Source organism: Engraulis encrasicolus, chromosome 21 (assembly GCF_034702125.1).
Source record: "Engraulis encrasicolus isolate BLACKSEA-1 chromosome 21, IST_EnEncr_1.0, whole genome shotgun sequence".
In the NCBI taxonomy this organism is placed as follows: Eukaryota; Metazoa; Chordata; class Actinopteri; order Clupeiformes; family Engraulidae; genus Engraulis; species Engraulis encrasicolus.
In genome coordinates, this window is record NC_085877.1 from 28879138 (window position 1) to 28892164 (window position 13027).

Below are 13027 nucleotides of genomic sequence, written 5' to 3' on the forward strand. Positions count from 1 at the left end.
TCTTAGCTTCAATGAGAAAAAATGGCTCATTTCCTGTTGATTTCCTACATGAATGTTTTGCTTAATTGAAAGTCCCTAAGTGACTATAAATGTTGTGGCTTCCATATATTGACGTAAAAGTGCCCCACGAAGTAATGAAGCACAACAAAGTTACTCCACATCACCCTTTGACCACTCGTTTTTCTAAACTAGGTCGTTAAGCTAACTTTAGCATTTTGAAAGACCCAGCCCATAGGGCATGTCCCAAGCTAAGTCCGACTGAGGGAAATATTTTTGGGCAGAAGATGAGCACACAGAGGCCCTGGAGGTTCACCTTATTTGGCTCGCTCAGCACTTGCGTCATTGCAATGTTTTCTTTTCCCCAGACGTTTATTCAGATTTAAGTGAAATTGCCATGTATACGCGTCGCAAAATAACTTTAAATCCGATCTATTTAAATCGGACTCAAAAACATCATGTTACTGTAGCCATTGAGTTACAGCCAGTTACTTGGAGAGGTCAAACATGTGTTGGAGGGAATCTGTGGCAGGGTTTTTCACTTTTACTTTTTATACCACTGTTCCACCTCGATCAGGGATTCTTAACCTTTTTGACGTTGAGGCCCATTTGTTTTGGTGCAGAGTGGCCGGGGGCCCATCTAATATTGCCCATGCCTACACACACAAAAAAGGATTTCATTATTTAAGAATAAATAAATAAATAATTATAATAATTATAATAATAATAATGATTATTAATTATATATAATCATTATTATTATTATTATTAAATAATTAAATCCTTTTTAAAAAATAGCTGGCTAATGTAGCAAGCTAGGTCTATTACTGTAATGTATTTTGTAATGGAAAAACTGAATTAATTGAGCTCACTGTTCTAATGATAAACCCAATCCACTCAAAGTGCAACAGGCCAGAGCCACGCATTTAAATGCTTTTCTGACATTTGTGACAGCTCTCTTTGCGATTTGTGATGAATCTGCTGATTCAAGACGGTTTTACTTAGTGATGGTGCAGATGCAACGCAAGAACAAAAATTCCTCAGCCTTATGGCAGGGTGTCAAAAACGGAATTCTTTGTTGCGTAATATTATCCAAAGTTCTTTAAATAAATATATTTTGGGGGACACAAGGATAACGGGTTTGCTTTGTCAGTAAACATAATCATTTTGAGTAACATTTCAATCGCGGAATCAAGGAAACAAGACGTCGGCAAATTAGGCCTACACTTCACACCGGTTGGTCATTTCTCATTCTCCATTCGTGTGCTATGTGTAGTCTATTGCCGAATTGTGTTTGACGTCTTCCAAAACAGCGCTGCGTGGTCATTTAACCCATTTTGTCCCAAGCCCTTTTGGGGAAAAGGTGCCATCTCCCTATTAACCCCTTAATGCGCGCCGTACCTCCAGTGGCACGCTGTAATAGTCATTGAAATGTACCTACCATAGCACTACAATACTATGACACAACACAGGCCCTTTAGTAATGCACCACGACTTGGTCATTACCATACTGGTAACAACAAATGTATAAAACAGCGTCTTAAGGGGTTAAAACCTAAATATCTCAGCCTCCGAAGCACATAAAAACATGAAATAAGTTGCTTTTACAAGCTAGAACGTTCATCTTGCAGAATGTGTTAATTCAGCTCTAACATACCCACAGTTTTAATAGAACAGCTCAAATCTCAAGAACCTTAATGCAGCGTATATGTCGCTCCAGGACACAATGGGTTAAGCAGCAGAGCTGAGCTAGAGTAAAAAGACGCACGCTGTCTTCAGCATCTTTATTTGATAATGTACAGTTGCGCTGCCCTCAAGTGCAAGGTTGAAACTTTTCCGCGGCCCTTAAGTTTCTGAGCACGGCCCAGCTTTGGGCCGTGGCCCTATGGTTAAGAATCCCTGACCTAGATAATCAGCTATGTTAGACCAAGTGACCCATTATCAGATCAAGAATATCTTGCTTGTATTGCTTGCATCATTTAAGATTAACTTGACTGGGTGTTTTTACTTGAAAATAGACAGAAAATAAGCTTTTTGAAACGTGTGGGTCCATCACTTTTGCTGTGTTGATAGTAACTGTTTGGGATTTTTAAAAATAATTGTTTTTATCATTTTTTTATTTTCATTGTTTTTTGTGTAATAGGGTGAAGGTGGTGGGTTCACCCAAGTACCCGTGCAGGGTTTAAACCAATAAATGATCCAAGGACAAGTGATTTGAAGTCAGGTATAAAAATATTTGTTTTATTTTTTTTTCAATAAATATTCAGAAAAAAAGAAAGTAAATAAAAAAACAAAATAATAAAGCTGAGGCTGTATGGGTAGCAGGCTAGTACATACGCAGTGAGCCCCACTACTACACTACCCTAGGTGACCCCCCAAACCCGATATGGTATATAGTGAAGACACTGCACTCAAATGAGAGCCATGCGGCTCAGTAATCCACAGCAAACTGTGATACACACATAAAGGTGCTGACACACGAATGGACTCTTACTAGAGGTATGCTTAAGGTGGGCATAAACAGGGACTGCTACCCAGAGCCTCAGTTAAAAAGAACAAGAACAAAAGAAAATGTAGGCCACTTGGCCACCAAAAACGTTTAAAACACAATTGGCTTGGAGGTAGGCTACTGTGATAATTGCATATAAAAGGAGAGGGGAGAAAGCGGCACAAACACTCAAAGATAGCTACGCTGGTGCCGCTGTTAAGGTGAACCCAGAGGTGGACCTACACTCTGGTGGATGAACGGCGCAGTAACTCCAATCACGCAAACCCCTCTCCTGGTATGTTGGCGTCTTAGCGTGATACTTAGGCTTGGGCGATGTCCCCCTAATTGGCAGCTGACGATGTTTACAGTGAGACGATGCGATGGACGATGACATCGTCGTCGTTGGGGGGGGGGGGGGGGGTATATATTTTTTTTTATTAGGCCCTACATTTTTTATATTTTTTTAAATTATCATGTGTTTCGTTTTTTTGGCTTTCGCTAAGCTATTATTTTAATATATTTGCTTTAAGAAACACCTAAGTCAAATATATGAACAGTTTTTAAATTCTTACAAAAAAAAGTTTAAACCTCCTCCAGCTGCGCTACTGTCTGCAACAGAGATGGTCGCTCCTTTGCTGTCTGTGAGAGCGAGTCTCCCCGACCGACCCCTCCCCATCGCCCTTTGTCTCTCATGTCACCATCAGCTGCGTCAAGCCCGCTCTTCCAAACTCCACCGCGTGGAAACTTATTTTCAGTAAATTTCGCGATGCAGCCTACTGCAAGCTACTACTAGAGTGTGTTATTTAACGGCGTAGTTCTATTTCAAGACCAGCTGTGTCACGGCGTTTTTTGCATACCGGTAGGCCTACATAACTTTAGCCATGCAGGGAAGCCTAGAACGTTTGTCAAATGGAAGAGATGAGAACCCACGCGTGCCTTCACGAGGTTTTGCAATGGATTTTAGCCCGAGTTAGCAAATTACCCGACGCGAATGTTTCTTAAGCACACGGCGAGACTTTTTAATTCATCAATGGAAACAATTGCGGTGAAGCCACAAAGACGCGGGCAGACATGGAATCGCTTGCGCTCCCTCTTGGCAGTGGGCTAATCAGAAGTGTACTACAATCTTGTGTGGCTACTTCACAAGACATCTCCATCGCGGAGAGATTAAACATTTTGAGTCGAATTTCCGTTAAACATGAAATGGTAAACTGTCGCAATTGCTGAACGATTTGTTGCTTTCACTTTAGGCTACTCCGGAGGGGGAACCAATGCCTCATGACTCTCCGTTGTAGAAACTTGGGTCACATAAATAAATGTAGGCAATCAGACACTTACTTGAACTCATATGCAGCAAACAATAGTAGGGCTTAGTTCACAAGTTTTTTTTTTATTCCATTGTGGGTTTTTTCGTAGCTATAAAATTCACTCTGCTTGAGGCTTGTGTTGACAACCTCGGTCCGTTCAGTCATGCTACCTGCTACTAAGATTTTACGGTAATGTTTCTGTTTATTGCAATGCCAACAAGCACCGTAATGATGGCAATAGCAGCGGCTTCAAAAATACAAATTCCTTGGCATCACGATGTTGGCTGTCCATCGTGATGCCAGCTGTCCATCGCCGATGGACGATGACATCGTCTATCGGCACAACCCTAGTGATACTCCTTCGACAGCTTGTTGACTGTACTGGGCCAAGCATGCGAACGCTTTCCCTGCTGATGCCGTTTCGTTTGTTTCCTCGGTGGCGTGATACTACTGGACGGTGGGTATGGGCGGAATGCCAAGTGAGTACGCTTTCGCTTAGTTCTAGCTCGGAGCTCGCGCTACGACTGACCCAGTGACTCAGGGTTGGTTGGTTCCCAGCAGCGAGAGTGGTTAGCTTACGTTGGAGTTAGCCTTAAGCTACAAACGGAGCAACTCTCACCTGCTCTGTATGAAAGGGTTTCGAGTGATTTTCCTAATCCATTTATCCCCTCCCTTGTCGTGTCCCAAGACACCGGCTTCCGGTTTTAGGAATCACGGTTTCAGATTAACGTCAGTGCTCCCTCCACTGGGAGGGAGTGTGTGTGTGTGCAAATGCATGTGTGTGTGTGTGCATAGGAGTGGATAGAAGGACTGACACTACACCCGGTCACACCCACCCCAGCTTTGAAAGCTCACCGTCCCGGTGAGAGCCCGACTGTCTTTATAACCAGGGCCTAAACGTCGCTTGCGTGTGGGCGGTGGGGGGAGGGCCGCCCTCGGTGAGGGCTACAGATTCACCCCCGCTCAAATCCCCCGAGGCACACGCCACCCCGCCCACCGACCTCCCCGACCCACCGCGTTGCTGTAAGTGCATGGGGTACACAGGTTTACACACTATTGAATTCACATGTGGTACAGAAGTGGTCTGGGGAAGATTGAATGGGTTACTATGCTGTCCTGCCGTGGTCCTTGTAGTCCGTCTTACGGCTGTGCTTGCCGTAGGGGAGAGCTGTTCACTTTCCCTGAGAGGTGACACAGGACTGTTAGACGTTGGAAGGGGTATAGGTGGCCGAATGTCCTGCATATTTTCCGGCAGAGCTGTCTGGTGGACCTCTACTAGTCGTGGGGCTGCAGTAGAGCTAGTCGTTGCTGATTCCCGAACGGCTGGAGGGGGGCTCTGTGGGATTCCATCCAGGTTAGTTACATGGCCGCCATCCATCGAGTGGTTTGGTGGGGGATCGTGGGTGGTGGCCTCCGCGTCTGGAGGGAGTGGTTGTACAGTGTTCGGCACTAGAGCTGCTGATTCCGGAGAGGGTAGCGCCGTACCTGTTGAGTCTCTCTCTGGGCTGATGTCCCGGGAGTCCTCCGTAGCGTGGTTCGCCGGGGTTTCGCGGCTGACCGTCTCTGGCTTCAAGGGTTGTGGCATTGCTGTGTTACGCAGTGGGGGTGTTCCGGCCCAATTCAGTGTGTCGACTGGGGCTTCTATGACCAGGATGCCTTCCTCGTCACTTTGGTCTGCCGTTGGGGACTCTGCAGCCTCTTTCACTGGTCCCCCTTTCCTTTTCCCGTCCACCTGACGCTGGTGTCTTTCTGGCAGAGTTGTCACGATGCGAGTAGGATCCATCTGCAGGATGGATGGGAGAACACGGATCTCTGCCCGGTTGATGTTCTTTTCCGGTCCCGTTCCGTCAGCGAGACAGATTGTATATCCTCTGCCGTATGGGTCTAGAGCTCGCTGTACCTTATAGACTGCCGGTTCCCAAAAGTCTTGAATTTTGTGGCGGCCTAACGGGTGGTTTCTTTTGTGGACCAAGGTACCGGGGGGAAGCAACTCAATCTGTACCGGTGGGCCGCGCTGGTTTCGGTGCTCAGCCGCTCCAGTTAGTTGGTCCCGGGCATGGGCATAGATTGCTTTGAGCTCGTCTTGATGCTGTTGCAGCCAGTCATGGGTTGATCCTGTCTCCGGCTCTTCCTCTGCATGGCCCAGAAGGAAATCTATTGGTAATCGCCCTTTCTGCCCAAACATCAACTGAAATGGAGAATGCCCAGTGGATGCGTGTGGGGTGGTATTGTAGGCGAAGAGTATCTGGGGCAGTGCCTGGGGCCATCTACGCTTCTGTTCTGGGGGGAGTGACCGGAGCAGATCATGTAGCGTGCGGTTAAATCTTTCGCACTGCCCGTTTCCCTCTGGATGGTACGGGGTCGTCCTACTTTTGTCAATCCGATAGAACTGGCAGAGCTGTTTCATCAAGTCCCCCTCGAAGCTTCTTCCTTGGTCACTGTGAAGGCGCTTTGGGACCCCATAACGATAGAACCACCCCTCTGTCAACAGCTTTGCAACCGTGCTGGCCTTCTGGTCACGAGCAGGGTAGGCCTGGGTGAACTTTGAAAATACGTCTGTCACTACAAGGACGTTTTCACGTCCATCCGAGGATTTCTCTAAAGTAGTGAAATCTATTGCGACCACGTCCAGGGGACGTGCAGCCATCAGGTTCCCTGGAAACGTCCGCACCCTGGGGTGAACTGCTTTTGAGGTGACACATCGGGGGCATTTTTGGCAGTGGGTTATGATCGCTTGGTACATGCCGGGCCAGAAACATCTTTCCGTTATGAGCTCGGTGGTACGTTCGATGCCCTGGTGTCCGTGGTCATCGTGCAGACTGGTCAGGACTTCTTCCTTCAAGCACTGTGGTAGCAGCAGTTGAAGGGTCTCTTTAGTCTCGCCAGGCAGCCGAATGCTACGGTACAGCACCCCTTCCCGGCATCGGATCCGTTTCCATTCCCTGAGGAGTCTTTGGGCTGCTGCAGGCAAGGCTAACCGCTCCGATCTACTGGGTCGTGTTCCTCGCTTCCACAGATTGCCGAAGGGCCCGATCACGGGGTCAGCGGACTGCAGGCTCCTCAAGTCCGCTTTCTGTCGCAACGGGAGAGCGCTGGCCTCCTGGCATAGGGCCCCAGTGATGGGTCCTGTTGCGCTCTGAGGCAGTGGGGGGACAGCCAGGCCGGGCGCAACAGCGGCAATGGAGACTGGTTCAGGAAGCCTAGAGAGTGCATCTACATTTTTATTGGCGGCGCCTGGGCGGTATTTGATGTCAAAGTCAAACATTGCCAGCTCAGACGCCCAGCGGTGTTCTGTCGCGCCGAGCTTAGCTGTCTGCAAATAACTCAGCGGGTTGTTGTCTGTAAACACTATGAATTTTGCCCCCAGGAGATATTCTCTAAACTTGTTGGTTACTGCCCACTTCAGGCCTAACAGCTCCAGCTTTCGTGAGCTGTAATTGGACATGTTTCTTTCAGACGGCCGCAGACCCCGGCTGGCGAAGGCAATTGGTCTCCTTTGCCCGTCTTGATCTTGGGCAAGTACTGCGCCAAGTCCAGCATGACTTGCGTCGATTTCTAACACAAAGGGCTTTGTGAAGTCTGCATAGGCGAGGACAGGTGCTCGGATGAGCTGGTCTTTTAGACTCTGAAAGCTCTGCTGGCACTCTGGGGTCCACTGGCTACCAAGGGCCGTCGTCCGAGTCCTGGTTGTATTCCGGTTTGCTTCTGCCGTGGCAATCAGTCGGTGTAGGGGCGCTGCTACTTTAGCGAAACCCGCCACAAATCGGCGGTAGTAGGATGCGAAACCGAGGAAGGATCTTAATTCTTTCGTGGTGGTCGGCTGCTTCCACTCCTCCACTGCTTTCACTTTATCCGGGTCAGTGGCCACCCCTGATGCGGAAACCACGTGTCCCAGATATTTGACTTCGGTTCTGAAGAAGTGGCATTTGGACAGCTTTAGCTTCAGATTGTTGTTCTGCAACCGGGTCAGGACAAGTTTCAAACGCTGGAGATGCTCTTCGAAGGAAGTGGAGAAGATGATTATGTCGTCCAGAAAGAGTAAGAGTGATTGAAAGCTTTGATCTCCGAAGATCCTCTCCATGAGTCTCTGGAATGTGCTTGGCGAGTTGCATAGGCCAAATGGCATGCGGTTAAATTCAAACAGTCCAAAAGGCGTACAAAACGCGGTCTTCGGTTTGTCGGCCTCTGCCACCGGCACTTGATTGTAGCCGCTTGCAAGATCAAGCGTAGAGAACCATTTCGCACCAGTCAGCGCATCCAGAGACTCTTCGATTCTTGGTAGTGGAAACGCATCTTTTCTTGTTTTGGCATTCAGCATGCGGTAGTCTACGCACAGTCTCATGTCACCCCCTTTCTTCTGCACGATGACTATTGGTGATGAGTAGGGGCTACAGCTGGGTCTTGCGATTCCTGCTTCTACTAGTTGTTGGATGTGGGCTTTCACTTGCTCATACTGTGATGGGGGTAATCGACGGTATCTTTGTCGAATAGGAATGTCATCTGTGAGAGGGATCTCATGCTCGACTAACGTTGTGCACCCTACATCTCCTTCTCCACGACTGAAAACGGCCCCATACTGCTTGAGCAGTGCTTTCGCCTGCTCCTCTTCTTCTGCCGACAGTGTAGGCAGCGATAGGCTAGAGAGGTCGACGGGCGGAGTGACCCGCGCCTCAGCGGACCGAACGAGGGCGACCCGCTCCCCACCGCCCCCCTCCACAATACTCACGTCAGGCCCGGTAGACAGTACTTGGACTACATGGAGCTCTCCCAAAGCTGTATGTGGTTGTAGCCACACTTCCTGTGAACTTACATTAACTACTGGCACCTCAACCACCCCATTGTTTACTGACAATAACGCCTTGGAAATGAGTAAGCCCATGGGCCACTGGGTGTCGTCTAGCGGGGGCTCTAACAATACAGAGCGAAGGGAGACGTTGGAAGCGCTGGGACACACTAAGGAAATCAGTTTAAGGGAGCCTGGAGGAACACACTCGGCTTTTCTCTGTACTCTGGCTTTGCCCAAGTACCCTTTACGACACAGGCCTTCTAGCGATTGACAGGTAGTGAAAACCTGCTGCCAGGTCTTGCTGTCCCCGCCCCGAGACGGCTGTGTGAGCGTGGACGGTAAGGTGGCGAACAATTCTTGGTAACAGCTTTGAATTACATTCATCCCCAGCAGTCCTGGTACTGCCTGTTTTTGCTGCCGAGTGAGGGGGTCGATAGGATCGCGTACCACCAAAATGCCCATGTTCTGGAAGGTCTTACCCAACACTGTAATGTCTAACTCAACATACCCCGAATAGGGAATCTCATACCCATTAGCTGCTCGCAGCTGTAACCAGCTGCAGGGTTTGATCGACTCGTGGGAAGCTTGGAAATGTTTTGTGAAAAACTCTTCAGTTATGGTAGACACCATGGAGCCGGTGTCTAAGAGGCACGGCACCAGGTGTCCCCCCATTGATACCTGAACAACTGGGCACGAACCTATGAGTTGGGGTAAGGGGTTTGCGTGGTTGGATGTCGAATTCTGCGAGCCTACAAGTGCACCTCCTGGCATTTGGCTCTGCACACCAGGGGGCGTTAGTTTTCCTGCGGCTGCAGGGGCATGAGTTGCTCTGCTACTTGGTGATTGGATGTAGCTCTCTGTGACGCTCCACGAGTGAGGGCATTAGGGGGGTCTAGCTCTACACGGCAGTATTTGGCGATATGTCCAACGCGGTTGCAGCGCGAACAAATGGGCTTGCCATCCTGCTGGTAACGGTGCGATTTAGACGAATTACCCCCACCCCGTTGGTTACCCTGTGGGCGAGAAGCATTTAAGTGTGACAGGATGGCATCCAGTTGTGTCTGCTGACGACGCACGGCTTCCTTAAGCTCTGCTATTTCCCCATTCGGAGCGGTAATAGCATTAGACTGTACCCCTGAACCTCCTCCCATGGACGTATATGTATCGAAAGAAAACGCTCTAGGTCTAGGTCGCACCTCTTGCCTTCCCTCTTCCAACCATTTAATTGCTGCCCCTCGGAGCGTGAGGAAATCCATTGAAGGATCCAGCGCTAATCGCCTTTTCAGCTCTCTCCTCAACATGTCATCATTAACACCTTCAGCAAATTGGTCCCGCAGAACCCGATCAGAATTTGAAACTCCCTCAGGTGTTTTTTTTACAACCACCTCCATAAGTGTTTTCAAAGAATGGGAGAAATCCCGCAATGACTCCCCTTCTTTTTGATGGCGCTGGAAAAACGACAGCTGAGCTGCAACATACGACTTTGAACAGCTAAAATTTTCTGTAAGGATCCTAAAAATTTTCTCTGCCGTATCTCTGGCTGAAATCTCATGAAACTCAACTTCCGCCTTTGCAGCGCCATCCAAATGATCATACAGGAATAAAACCTGTTCCGCATCGGGCAACGGCCGAGCATCCAAACATCTACGGGCCTCTTTGACCCATTGATCCACAGTGAGCAGATCGGCTGATAGTTTACCCGTAAACTTGGAACACTTACGTTCCCGTGGGACATAGACATACCGTGGTTGCAGTGCAGCACCTGAAGTACTGCTGGATGTCGACTGTTGGGAACTAGTGGTGGCAGGTGGTGCATTGGACTCACTGTTAGGTGCTTGCCCATCTGTTGCGTCCTCTTGCCCCAGTCCCCGGGCTTTCAACTGTTCATTTTCAGCGCGAAGCTGTCTCAGTTCATTCATTATGGTCTCCATGTCGGACACAGTTTCTCTGTTAGACATGGTTGAAGACGGCGGGCCTTCAGGTGCTTGGTGGGTGGGGCTGTCGTCCGACGTCCCACGGTGCGAGTGTGCTGCCGCTTCTCCCCTCTCAAACGCACACTTTACCTCTCTACCTCCAAGCCTCTAAACCCCTAACACAAAGTTGGCCAAAAGAAAAACTTAGGAGAAAAAAAGGAAAAAGCTAGAAATCACAAGTCCTTGGATCCAAAGCCGACTACGCCAGTTGTAATAGGGTGAAGGTGGTGGGTTCACCCAAGAACCCGTGCAGGGTTTAAACCAATAAATGATCCAAGGACAAGTGATTTGAAGTCAGGTATAAAAATATTTGTTTTAATTTTTTTTCAATAAATATTCAGAAAAAAAGTAAATGAAGGAAAAACAAAATAAAGCTGAGGCTGTATGGGTAGCAGGCTAGTACATACGCAGTGAGCCCCACTACTACACTACCCTAGGTGACCCCCCAAACCCGATATGGTATATAGTGAAGACACTGCACTCAAATGAGAGCCATGCGGCTCAGTAATTACATTATTATTACATTACATTACATTACATTGCATTTGGCAGACGCTTTATAACCAAAGCGACTTTCAGAAGAGGACATAATCAAGCCAACATCACAAGCAAATACAAAGTGCACAGGAGATATACAGAACAACAAGTGCAATTACAAAGAGGGGTTAGTTTTTTTTTTGTTGTTGTTTTTTTTTTTATAATAAAGAGGAAATAATGAGAACACACACACACAAACACACACTCACAAACTAAACTAAACTAAACTAAACATAATGTCAGGATTCTGCCCTGGGGCAAGGCCAGTTCAATCATTAGTCTAGTAGATACAGGCTTGTTGACTGTACTGGGCCAAGCATGCGAACGCTTTCCCTGCTGATGCCGTTTCGTTTGTTTCCTCGGTGGCGTGATACTCCACGCTGGACCGTGGGTATGGGCGGAATGCCAAGTGAGTACGCTTTCGCTTAGTTCTAGCTCGGAGCTCGCGCTACGACTGACCCAGTGACTCAGGGATTAAAGTTGGTTCCCAGCAGCGAGAGTGGTTAGCTTACGTTGGAGTTAGCCTTAAGCTACAAACGGAGCAACTCTCACCTGCTCTGTATGAAAGGGTTTCGAGTGATTTTCCTAATCCATTTATCCCCTCCCTTGTCGTGTCCCAAGACACCGGCTTCCGGTTTTAGGAATCACGGTTTCAGATTAACGTCAGTGCTCCCTCCACTGGGAGGGAGTGTGTGTGTGTGCAAATGCATGTGTGTGTGTGTGCATAGGAGTGAATAGAAGGACTGACACTACACCCGGTCACATATGTTAAGTACCTAATTATACATATTTTCATGCACAGTTTTGATGCCCTCCGTAAAAATGTAGGCTATAATGTTCTGTAAATAGCCACTAAAATAAAGAGAATTAAGTAAATGAGAAGGTGTGTCCAAACTTTTGGTCTGCACTGTATGTCTGGTATGACATGAAATACCACTGTAAGGACTTAACAAACCTATGTGTTGTAAAAGTAATCAGTTTTCGTTTTTGTCTACTCTTCAAATGTAAAACAAGAAAAACTGGTGAAAACATGAATAGTGAGAACAAATCTGAAAGTGTAGCATTCACTGAAAACAGTTGCAGCTAGCGATATACACATTTTCTTCTTCCAAAACTACTGTTAATCAGATCATCTTCACTTTAAAAAAGACATGGGGTGAAACGCATTAGTCATAACAAAGATGTTGACTCACCACCTGATGCCACATCCATTCAGTCAGGAGAGAGTAAAAGCTGTAACACGAAGACAGAGGTGTCCAAAGTAAAAGTAAACAGTTACAGTTTCCTTACAGCATAGGTAACTTATCTGAGTAAAAAGTAGACCTGTGTACTTGTTGTCTTACAATCAGCTGACTCTGAACTGGTTGGATCAAGTTTGTGGTGGGTCCTTGTAGGGCCCTGTTATTCATTGCACGGCTTGCGAGCCTCATGCGGCTCACGACACCTGACTTTGCAAGTTTATAGAAGAAATAGCACCCCATCGTTGTTTATTTACTGAAGTTTGACTTGCACACGTGCAGCAAGGCCACATTTTCCCTCTGAAGTGGCATGCGCAAATCAATCACAGATCTTATTTGAAAATGCATTTGCTATATTTTTTTATGGACGCTTGTGCACATTTTCATTGGTGGCTTGTTTTTTTATATTGGTTTAAAAATAGACCGCTTTTTATTCTAAATGGCTCGAGGTGTCTAATATTTGCAGAGAAACTTTAGCAACCATTCTTCACAACAATGCCACAACACTCCATGACAGAGACCAATCAATTGTCTTGTCCACATCAAATGAGTAATTTCCATCCTACATTGTGGTGTAACGCTCTCGCGCAGATTGCTTGTTGGTGACCACATTGCAAATCGCTGTTTATTTTCAGTTTAACCTGGCGCTGTCAAATTGGCAATGAAGGCATGGGCGTTTTTAGACAGGGGCCCGGGGGCCC

At 47.4% G+C, this 13027-nt stretch overlaps 1 pseudogene; it reads right to left on the reverse strand.

The window, feature by feature from the left end:
- The window catches only part of LOC134437347 (GTPase IMAP family member 9-like), a 45076-nt pseudogene extending 32726 nt beyond the window's left edge, over positions 1 to 12350 (reverse strand).
- Between the last annotated feature and the right edge of the window lie 677 nt (positions 12351 to 13027).